The sequence below is a fragment of the Gekko japonicus genome, unplaced genomic scaffold (genome assembly GCF_001447785.1).
Source record: "Gekko japonicus isolate JY-2015 unplaced genomic scaffold, Gekko_japonicus_V1.1 scaffold165, whole genome shotgun sequence".
Classification (NCBI taxonomy): Eukaryota; Metazoa; Chordata; class Lepidosauria; order Squamata; family Gekkonidae; genus Gekko; species Gekko japonicus.
In genome coordinates this window covers 653385-662612 of record NW_015163097.1, presented here as the reverse complement: position 1 = coordinate 662612, position 9228 = coordinate 653385, and positions in this window count along the sequence as shown.

The following is a 9228-nucleotide window of genomic DNA, read 5'->3' as shown; positions in this document are numbered from 1 at the left end:
AGGTCACCAAACAAGCATGGGAACCCCAGGATCCTAGTTCAACGCTGTATCCGGCATGCCACGTCAGCCATCATTCTGGGAGAACTCCAGGCTCCAGCTGGAGGTTGGTGGTCCTGGTTGGCTATGGGGCAGGGATGAAGAATTAACTGAAGCAAAATGGGTCATCTTACCCACCGCACCTCTGAAGATACTACAGCCTGTTTGAAAGCAGTGGATTTAAAATAGCTTACATGCAAACAGGCCAGCGCTTTGACATACTAGTGGAGCTAGACTAGGCAGCCAATCTGAAAACCGCTGTTAAAGCTGAGGAAAGCTTTTTAACAGGTGATGGTCTCCAAGGGAAAGGTATATGTTAACTGAAAATGAGGTCTGTACAGGCCAGACTTGTTTTATCCAGCAGATGTCACCCTCAGACAAGGAAGTACTCAGCAACTCTGATCACTGTAATTCCATGCTGGCAAGCCACATCCCGTGAGCCGTAATCCCACATGTGTGGGTTTGGTTGTATTTACTCAGCCATAAGGCAAATGCCTTCTGATTGTTGCTTAGTATGCTTACACATTCCGGAGCTCTGAAAACCCCTTGTCAGGATGGGCCCTGGCTCCAGTCAAGCATTGCTTGACAAAGGTGTAAATGGGCACAAGATCCCTCTCCCAAAACTAAAAGGGAACAGAGAACTGTTGTGAATAATTTTGTTGCTGCTGTTTCCTTTCAAAGGAGATCAGATAAGTTCTTGGAATACAGATCAGTCAATGAGTTTATGCAGTGATGGCTCAAGGGAACCACCAGGGTCCAGGGGCAGCATGTCACTGAATGCCAGTTCAAGAGGACAACAGCAGGAAAGAGCCATTGCCTTCTTGCCTTTCCTGTGACCATTTCAGTGGCCTGTGGTTGGCCCCTGTGGGAAGCAATGGATCACTTAGTCTAATGCAGCAGGGTTCTTCTTATGTTCTTGCAATTAAAATGTTTTTAATGCGTTAAATGAGGTACATTATATCTAACTAGTTCTTTGTTTTGTTATCACAAATTAAATGACAAGAACAACTAAATCTTCCAAGATAAAAAGGTTCCCTTGCTCGAAAGCCAGTCGAATCCGACTCTAGGGTTGCGGTGCTCATCTCCGTTTCAAAGCTGAAAAGCCAGCGCTGTCCGAAGACATTTCCGTGGTCATGTGGCCAGCATGACTAAACACCAAGGCGCATGGAACGCTGTTACCTTCCCACTGAAGTGGCACCTATTTATTTACTTGCAATTTTCTTGCTTTCGAATTGCTAGGTTGCCAGGAGCTGGAACTAGAGATGGGAGCTCACTCCATCATGCGGCACACTCGGGGTCTCGAACTGCTGAACTACTGACCTTCCACAGTCTGCAGTTCAGTGTCTTAACCACTTGAGCCACCGCAGCTTCCAAGGTAAGATAGTACTAAACCATTTCAACCATAAGCATGTTCTAATCTAGATGCCAAACAATACGCCTCTTGCTTTCTAACCATGAAGGTAGTTGTGTATCATTTGTGTTATGCTCATTTTAGTGTGCAATGTTAATTCTAGAATTATATCAGGAGGGGGGAAATCTTATGTACTGTTATTTTGCTTTATGATCTTGATGGGAATTAATACTATAGTTTTGTGTGCGTGAAGTGTCCTTAAGTCACAGCTGACTTACAGCAACCCTGTAGGGTTTTCAAGACAAGAGATAGTCAAAGGTGGGTTTGCCATTGCCTTCCTTTGCATAGTGACCCTTGAATTCCTTGGTGGTCTCCCATCCAAATACTGATGAGGCTCAACCTTACTTAGCTTCTTAAATCTGATGAGATTTGGCTAGCCTGGGCCGTATCGTTCTCTTAAAAGAGGAGTCTTGAAATTAAGAATTGGGTTTACGTTCAGCCTGATCCACAACATACTCCTGTGGGTGGTGTGATTGTTTTCAGCATCTTGTTAATAAGTAATTCTACTGAACAGTAACATCAAAACAGTGTTAGGCACCAAACATAACACCAGCCATTTGATGGGAAACGTCTTTAACTGGAATATAAATAAAGCAAGTAACTTTCATAACTGAGGGAACATGGTTTTATAAGTCCTTATAGTCTAGTTAACTTTCAAGGCCACATTCTTCTTCGTTGGGCTCTGGAGCTGTCATTTTTATTAACTCCTATTCAGTTTGAAGAAATCTAGTCATTCTTTTTGGGATCAGGTCCAGCCTGAACCACAAGAATATCAGTTACCAAATTCAACTCAAAGATGCCTGTTTGTGTAAGTGCCGAATGCTACGGATGAGGCTCTCCTATCTCCTGAAACAGGACTAATCTCATGTGGAACCCCAGGATCAATTTTTGTGAAATAGAAAATTAGTAGATTTGAGGAGGCACCCAAGTTATGAAACAGCAAGTTTCATAACTTGCCTTCCCCCCCCCCCCATAGTCAAGGGGCAGATTTCAGCTTTGTGAAGAATGTTTCCAGTATGCTACAGAAGTTCTGCTGACAAAGCAAATAAGGCCCCAACGTACCTAACATTTTATTTATTTACCTCACATAGAAAGGCATAGTTTGTGTGGAGTGAAAAAGGAGGCAACCTGAGACCCCAAAGAAAAATGTGAGGCTTCTCTACTTCAGCTGCAGGAACTGACAGGAAACTCAGTTATAGAAATGTTCCTAAGAAATGTACACATTCTTATCTCTTTTGAAGAGAAGGGCGTGATCTTTTTAGAAGCCCCTGTGACTCCAGGCTGTTTGTTCTGTCATCTGTTTTATTTGCATGCTCTCAATCACATTATTATTCCTATCAGATTTATCCAGCTGTATGGGACAGTTATAAAAGTTACTCTGTAACCTTTATTAACTTTCCCTTAGGCTAGGTATGTATTACCATGAGTTGTTATTATAAAACAATTTCCAGTTCATCTGCATAGGAAGCCGCGTAAAGAGGCGTACAGGTATTTAGGTTTGTAGGAACAAAACTACCTGTCTTCAAACAAACCAAACTAACTACCTTAGAGTAGCCTATTTGAGAAATCAGTACCCTAAGGTTTTGTGAAACAATAATGACTTGCTCATTTTACTGTTTATTTATACCCCAGTACAAAACTTCTCACAGCGTGGTTTTCCCATCCTCCATTTTATCCTCACAAGAACCCTGAGGTAGGTTAAGCTGAGAGAGAGAGTGACTGGCCAAAGGTCACTCAGTGATCTTTCATGGCAGAATAGGGATCCAAATTTGGGTCTCCCAGATCCCAGTCCAAAACCATTATACCATGCTGGCTCTCATTTATCTCTGCTTTAAATACAATTTCATCCATAAGCTTGATAGTTGGCATGAGGCAAACCACACTCAGCTTGCAATGGTTATGCCAGCTTTCCTTACAGATCGGTTGTAAATCTGCTTTGTGATTATTATGCTGGCCTCCTCAGGTGTGGCTGTTGTGTCAAAGCAGAGTGTCTCTTTCCACAGCCTAGATAGGAAGGTGGTCTTCTTCAGGAACTGCCTCAGTAGTGTTTTCTCCAGCAGATGTTTCACTGTTGGACTCCATCTCCTGCCAAGAGGCTTTCTGAAGGAGCTGCAGGGCTATGTCTCCCCAAAATGGCAACCATCAGGGCACTGCTGGTGCTGTCCTTGGCTGACAGACAGGAGCAGATTGTGCAAGCTGTCAGGACATTCTTGACCTTGAGAGAGGTGATGGTCCCCTGCTCTGGTGCTGGACTTCCCCATGAAGACATGACGGGCTGGCAGGGCTTCCAAAATGGTGAGGAAGGAATATGTACATTAAAACAGGGCAACACTAGGCAAAAAAAACCCCCACCCAATTGATATGCATTGATATGCAGATCTCTTAAGTATGCATAAACACATCTTTCTTACCTACATTAGAGAGATAAAAATGTCACAGACATGCTTGAATATCAACATGTTGCAACAAACAACCCATGGTGAACTACATGGGACAGATGTCAGAGATTCAAAAGGCTGGATTATTCCTGCCATGCCTGCAACAAATGATACTGAAGGAAGCGCATGGCCCTCCATCCACCCACCGCTGACCTAAAGGATCTGTGAGATACATATGTAATGTATATTAAGAGGAAAAAATAGGAGGATTGCTCAGCAAAATCATGCAGACACAATAGGAGACAAACATTCGGGGGGGGGATGGTATAGGTAAAAGTAAAGGAACAAAAAGAAAGCAAACATTGTGTACTTATGAACTTGGACTGAAGGCCCCTCTGACTTCCCACAGAAAACGACACCTTCTTGGAGAAGAAACCAGTCGGTAGCTGAATCCACCCCCTAAAACTCAAGGCAGGCACAGAAAAGGGACCCTATGAGGCCTCCCCTCCCCATCCCAGGTACTACTTTTTAAAAACAGGCTGAGAACCACGCTTGTGCTGGCAAGCAAGGCCCCCCCCCCTTAGGCCCTATGACACAGTTCCTTCCCACCAGGGGTGGCCCTTTAAAAGAACAAGGAATGGGAATTACATAGAAACTCTGTACCCTTTTCCCTACCCCCTGCTAGCCAAGGAAACAAAATAACCCACCCCCAAGCCAGCGCATTGAGCTGTGGTGCCCCCTCCCTTGAATCCAGGCCTGGTCATAAATACCAGGTGTGTGTGTGGGGAGTGCACAGAAGCCCAACTGCAAAAATTTACCATCACACCCTCTCCTTCCTCTGTCTTTGTGATGCATGGAACAAAGTGTGAGTGATAAGCATTCAATTAATAAGAAAAATATGGATAACTATGGATAATGGACATTTTCTGAATCGTAGAACCAGTAGCTATAAAGAACAGTTGGAACTGTTAATTTGCGGTCGTGCCCTATGATTCCATAACCTTTGTTAAGTAAAACAGAAATGAAGTGGCACTGTTAAGACTAATCAAGTTTATTTCCTTGTAAGCTTTTGTGAGTCAGACCTCGCTTCTTCAGAAGCATAACATGAAATGAAAATTCTACATTAACATTTATAACCACGGGAGGAGGGGGAATTGTGGTACAGAAAGACTTGTACTGAATCATTCCAAATAACTCCGTGTGTAAGTTCGTTCTAGAAGAAGGCTTACAAAGGTCTCTGTACATGATGTTTTAGTTGCTTTTCATATTAAAGTTGTTTTACATTGTTCCTTACTCTGGTAAAGAGAAGACAGACAGGCAGTGTAAGCAGGCAAAGAAAATAAAAAGCAAACGTAATATCTAACTAATCTCTTTTAGCTCTGCAATGGCTGGTATTGGTGCAGGACTGGCTTGAAGTCTGGTTGCTAAATTAGAATTCCATAGCACATTTCTAATAACAGTTGGATGAACTGCTCCTAAAAAAGATGTATCCTGCAGAAATCTAACACTAATTATAAAATAGAGCAAAGTTTGAGTCCAGCGGCACCTTTAAGACCAACAAAGTTTACATTTTGTTGGTCTTAAAGGTGCCACTGGACTCAAACTTTGTTCTGTTGTTTCAGACCAACACGGCTACCCATATGAATCTTCTGAGTTCTTATCCTTTTCCTATACTAGAGCAGCTCTTTTCCAAAGGCCAGGTTTGTGGATAGCCCTCCACCACCAATCCCTGCTCCCAAATCATTGACCAATCTGGCCAGGCAGCCTGGCTGTCACTTGCAGATTCAAATCAGTCAATGGGAAATTTTGTTTTGAAGCTGGCACTCCTAATAGGTGTTAATAACTGAGAACAGACAAATCCAGGAAACAGGAATAATTGACGCTTGCCTAGGAGTTAAAAAGGCATTGTTTAGCACCAGTCTCTATCTTCTTAAGTCTGTCTGTCACTTGGGGAACATGGAGATAGAGTAAACAACTGGGGTGTGACAAGGATTTCCTTATGACATTTTTGCTGTGTACCAGAAAGTTATTCAGGGATGAAGTGTGTGGGACATCTTCAAACCAAGTTGCAGCTTGATCAGTTACATCAAAATCATGGCTGTTTATCAAAGCGGAATTTAAAATGTCCTTTCTGTCCTTTCTGCACTAGACCTTAAATCCTGGTTAAAACCCTGTCCCTGAACTTACATTCTACACTTACATTCTTCACCCCTGTAATTATCTCAGGGTCTTTTTTGTTTCCACATTACATTGAGGTCACTCTGGTTTCACCCCACACTTGTCCCGGGATAAACGGATGCTGTTATAACGAGGGATGAATGCAAAGTATTGTGACACGAGTTGAACTCTGATAAAACCAGGGATGAGATCCAAGTGCGGAAAGGACCATCACATCCCCACCACCTCCCACCGGTGGCTGGGGGAGGACCTGACAACCTTACTTCCTCTATTTTATCCGCACAGCAAGAACCCTGTGAAGTAGGTTAGGCTGAGAGTGTGTGAGTGACTGTTTCTTCATTCACTTCATTTATAACCTGCCTTTCTCCCCAGTGGAGACCCAAACAGGCTGACATCATTCTCCCTTCCTCCTAGGGATGCCAGCCTCCAGGTGAGACCTGGGGATCCCCAGGAATTGCAGCTCATCTCCAGACTACAAATAACAATTCCCCTAGAAAAAAAGGATGTCTTGGAGGGTGGACTCTATGGCATTGTAGCCCACTGAGGTCCCTGTCCTCCCCAGGCTCCACCCCCAAATCTCCAGGAGTTTCCCAGCCTGGAGCTGAAAACTGTATCCCCGCCACCTCCTGCCAGTGGCTGGGAGAGACCTGTGGCAACCAGTGTTCCCTCTAAGCTGAGTTAGTGTGAGCTAGCTCACAGTTTTTTAGCCTTCGGCTCACACATTTTTATCTTAGCTCAGGAAGGATGGCTCCAGAACAAACTAATTTATGCACTACCCAGATCTCTCACTCACAAATTTAATGCCAGTAGCTCGCAAAGTAGAATTTTTGCTCACAAGACCCCACAGCTTAGAGGGAACATTGGTACCTTACTTCCTGTATTTTATCCTCACAGCAAGAAGCATGTGAAGTAGGCTGGTCTGAGAATGTGTGACTGGCCCAAGGTCACCCAGCAAGAGTGGGAATTTGTTTCTGGGTTTTCTAGATCCTAATCTAACACTCTCACCACTACACCACACTGGCTCTTTTTAGTTGAAAGGCATTTTGGGGCACTAGCTGTGTTGCTGCTGGTTTGGCTGCCAGGTGTCTCTGGTCACTTTTGTTTCTGTTACAGGTGTGGCTTTGGCAGTAGGGAGTTTTCAGCCCAGTGGTCTGCTTGCGCAACATGGCAGTTTCTGACTATTCTTTCCCACTTCCATCTCTGCTTAATAGGTAAAAAATAGAAAGTAAATCAATGCTGAGAAAAAAATATTTGCTGAGTAATGTGCAGTGGGGAACATGTATCTTGATGGCAAGCAGTTTCAAAATTTTCTCTGCAACACATTAACTCATTAACTTCCTTTTTTTCATAAACACAAGCTGTTTCATAATTCCAACCATTGTCCTGGGCATCTAGAAAGCCACGTTGACTATGTTTTTGCCAGCCAGAAGCAAACAGTAGATGATTCTATCAGACCATTTAAAGAAATCAGAACATTTCCTTTCCTTGGTCAACAAATTTTTACGATTCTAGCCTGGGAACATTGCCCCATAGAAATATAGCCACATACACCAATCTATCTATGCTCCATGCCTCACTAGTTTATATCGCTCTACAGGCATGTACAAGAACTCCTCAAACTACTTATGATTTCTGTGTTGGACTATGATTTAAAAAGGTAAAGGTAAAGGTTCCCTTGCTCGAAAGCCAGTCAAATCCAACTCTAGGGTTGCGGTGCTCATCTCCATTTCAAAGCCGAAAAGCCAGCACTGTCCGAAGACGTTTCCGTGGTCATGTGGCCGGCATGACTAAACACCAAGGTGCACGGAACGCTGTTACCTTCCCACCGAAGTGGTACCTATTTATCTACTTGCAATTTCTTGCTTTCGAACTGCTAGGTTGGCAGGAGTATGATTACAAACTGATAAAAGTTTCTTCAGGAAACATCTGGTAGATCTCTGCCTGATTCCTGCTCTCATCTTATTTCTGAATGTTTTCCCCGCCCCCATCTGTGATGTCACAGAATTGGTCTTCAGTAAGTCATTTGATGCAGAGCATGTTCTCAGAAACCAGCTTGGATCCTATGTGCACTTGGGTGTTGGCATCCTCCAAGCTTTCCTGGAGAAATGTCAGTTATTGCTGTATTAGTCTGCACATCCTAACTCTCTATGAATCATTCTGATTCTGGCTTTTCTCCTGATGTTTACCAGTCTATGAAACAGCCATACTGTTGGAAAATACTAATCATTTCCCCAGTGTAGTGTTTTAGTAAATCTTTATAACCATTTTTGGTTTTGGCTTAAATCACACTGTTGTTCATGGCCAGCTATTGCTATGTAAAACCTTTCTCTATGGCTAACCAGGAGAGGAAAGAGTGGTATCACCTATGTGAAATGTGATCATATCGATGACTGCATCCTATAGTACAGAGTTTGGGGGAGCCCTTGGGAATGGCATGAGGGGCTGTAGTCACAAAGGAAACTAACACAAATTACACTAATCTTTTACATAAGTTCTTCCAGTCCACCCAAGATGTGGAAGGGCTATTTCTGTTTATTTCTACTTTCTGGCTTCAAACTCCCATCCTGCACCCCACAATGTTCCTGAGAGTTCTGTGACCTTTGGGAGCAGGTTTTCAGGGAGTCCATGGAGCTAGAGGCAAGCCAGCGACTACCCAGGGCTTGACCCTGGGTGGACAATGGGAACTGGTCTCTTGGTCTCTCCAACAGGGAGGGGTGTCCCCTGGATATGTATATAGTTGGCCCATTGGCCGTTTGTCTTTGTCTTAGTTGTGTAAGAGTCAAGCGTGAACCATGTTATGGGAGCTGAGTGGGCCTAGCCACGCGGTCAACCCACTACACAATAGTGGCGACGAAGGTGGGATTTCGCGCTAGGCCAAACCGGCCGAACGGCGTCTGAAGGCAAACAACCCTGCAGCAGACCGATAAGTGAGTCCGCTCCAGCCCAGCAGACCCCAGCACCAGCCCCGTCCAGCGCGATGACGACCGCGCCGGGGCAGGGAGGCCTGCTGCCGCCCTTTGATACGGCGCGCCCGCAAAACTGGGGTGCCTGGGTTCGAGGCGTGAAGTCCGCGCTCGTGTACTACAAGGTAACGGACGAGGCACAAAAGAGAGGGTTCCTCCTCGCCTCCTGCGGAACAGACGTCGTGGCCCTAGCCGAAGGACTACTCTCCCCGAAGGACCTGGACGCCTGCTCGTTCGAACAGATCGTAAAGGCAATCCAAGA